Genomic DNA, 2,781 nt, shown 5'->3' on the forward strand with positions numbered 1-2,781 from the left:
CCCGGGTGTGGGGATGTCGGAGCCCCCCCCGGGTGTGGGGATGTCGGAGCCCCCCCCCCCCGGGTGTGGGGATGTCGGAGCCCCCCCGGGTGTGGGGATGTCGGAGCCCCCCCCTCCGCTGTACCACGAGCGGCAGCGCCTGGAGCTCTGCGCCCTCCACAACCTCCTGCAGCAGCCGCTCTTCACCCAGCAGCAGCTGGATGGGCTGAGCGGCCAGCTGGCTCCCGACTCTCTGGTGAATCCACGTCGCAGTTTGTTAGGAACCGGGAACTATGATGTCAACGTCCTCATGGCCGCCTTGCTAACTCAAGGTCTCGTTGCGATTTGGTGGGATAAACGCAAGTCGCTCAGCAGCTTGGTGCTGAGCCGGGTCCATGGCTTCATCTTCAACATTCCCTCCAACATGACGCTGGGCTTTGTCTCGCTCCCCATCCAGCGCAAGCACTGTGTGGCAGTCTGGCAAATCAACGGGGCCTACTACAACCTGGACTCCAAGCTAAAGGCCCCGGTTCCAATCGGGAATGAGGAGGAACTGAGGAAGTTCCTGCAGGACCAGATCACCCAGGATCCCTGTGAGCTGCTGCTGGTGGTGCCGAGGGAGGTGGAGGAGGACGGAAGCTGGCTGCTTGCTCCCTGAACGCGAGACGCGGGAGATCGGACAGCGGGAGCGGTGAGGGGGGGAAAGTCTCGCCGCCGATGGCGGGCTGACTCAGACCTCCAGCTGTGACGGATGAAGCCAGCGCGCTGGGAAGGTGGAAAAAATAATTGGAAACTCTAAATTTATTAAAAAAAGAACTTGAAATGTTTAAAGAGACAATATCAGCAGGACTGTTATTGAATCATTGCCTCTATCATTTCCTATATTGATCCATCGTCACATAGTTTAAGTTCATTGACCAGACTGAAACAAACAGGAATGGGGTTTTAATACATAATATTATGCAATGTTGCTTGATGGTACAGTTAGAACTCAGCTCAATTCCTCGAGGTCACTCTCTCATTGGGAATATCACATCATTAAATAAAAGAATGACAATGTTAGGGGTGAAAATATTCACACGATGACCTGTGTATAAGTAAAAAAAGCAGTTTATGATGTCCGAATTCTGGTAGGGAAGGTCTCAGGCTCCACAGCCTGTGACAGCACCTTCTCTCACTTGAGCTAAAGCTCACATGGGATAATATACAGATTCAAGGGGCGGAATTAGTTGTTTTCTCATTTACATACAATCAATCAACTGTATTCACGTCACACTTTTTACATGCAGTCAATCAATTTTCCTGGCATACCCAATTATCACATATATGGTTAAAGTGGGTGTTGTCTTACCCGTCCCTAACTTCATACAGAAGTCATTCAAAACTAACTAATGTGCCCTGTCTACAGCCTTAGACCTTGAGCTTATCAAGGATACATTGCAAGTCTTGTTCTGTGAAGCTGTTATCAGTGGCTGTTGGGACACTCTCTATACATACCCACGCTTGGGTCTCATGAGACAGTTTACAGGGAATGTGGCTTGTTCAGCCATTTTATATCACAAAATAGCTAACAGCCATTTTGTGTCTTTTTTGTGTATACACTATCTATTTCTACAAATTGCCTCTTCTAAACAGGCATCGAAGCCAATGAGTACCTTTTGTTTCATCAGAACTATTCAAAAGTAATACGGGAGCACAGATGTAGTTGCAGGGCCACCTATAATTTATATCATAGTCCAGTATCACAAAATGCCCTCCAACACTTCCCCCCCCACTTTTTGTCATGGAAGATGTTTACAGAACTCCAACCATATTCGGGTGTCCGACCAGCCAGGGTTGGAAACGGGTGCGGACACAGATGTTGTAGCCTTTGCCTCGTTGATCGCCCGAAGACGGATCCTGATGGGTTGAAGAGCAGCCTCTCTACCCTGTGCCCTGGCGTGGCGGGGGCACCTGTTGGAATTCTTGACTCTTGAGAAGATTAAGTTTGAACTGAGGGGAAGGATGGAGGGGTTCGACAATTCATGAGCATTATTCATTATGCACTTTCAAGAACTGGATAACATCGAACATTAGTTGGAGCGGGTGGGTGGGTGGGAGGGTTGGGGGAGGGGGGGGGCTGTGTGTGTTAATGGCGACTATGGGTGATTCCTGATTCCTTTTTATTTGTTTATGTGAACATGCAAGCTAATGTTTGGGGTTTGGTGGGAGGATGGGATCGTTGTTATTGATATGGGGATTGACATATTTGTTATTGATTATTGTTGGGTGTAAATTTGGGAGAAAATGTGAGAAAAGAGAATTAAAAAATATATTTTTAAAAACTCACTCTCAACATTTTTTATCACCCAAATGTACTGGGGAGTTAAAATTGGATTGCTGCCAAACTCGTCTTATCTTTGTTTTGGAACAGACTGACCTAAACATGGGTTACTTACTTTCAAACCTATCTCTTAAATCCAAGAGGTTGGAATTTTATTTAAATCAGAGTTTCACATTAGATGAAGTTTAGTTTCCTATCCAAACCAATTGTAAACATTTTTTTAGAACTAAACACAATAAAAAACCTCTTATTAGCATCTCAAATGGAACAGTAAATTCAAATGTTACATTTTTAACTATAACTGTTGCTAACTCGCCAGGACAAGGGAGGGGAGAATATATGACTGTAATGTTTAGGGCAGCCTCCCCCTTGGTAATCGCAGGAGGAGCTGTACTTGTCCTTATCAACTTGCTCTGAAAGGCCTTGGTTTAAAGTTTGCAAAAATGCTTTTTCACAGACGGAGTTTTCCTTTGAGACAC

At 46.2% G+C, this 2,781-nt stretch overlaps 1 pseudogene; it reads left to right on the forward strand.

Annotated features, from left to right (window-relative positions):
* The first annotated feature begins 97 nt into the window (after positions 1 to 97).
* On the forward strand, positions 98 to 1,871 carry LOC140406460 (josephin-2 pseudogene; annotated as a pseudogene).
* The last annotated feature ends 910 nt before the right edge of the window (positions 1,872 to 2,781 follow it).

The sequence above is a fragment of the Scyliorhinus torazame genome, unplaced genomic scaffold (assembly GCF_047496885.1).
Source record: "Scyliorhinus torazame isolate Kashiwa2021f unplaced genomic scaffold, sScyTor2.1 scaffold_546, whole genome shotgun sequence".
Taxonomy (NCBI): Eukaryota; Metazoa; Chordata; class Chondrichthyes; order Carcharhiniformes; family Scyliorhinidae; genus Scyliorhinus; species Scyliorhinus torazame.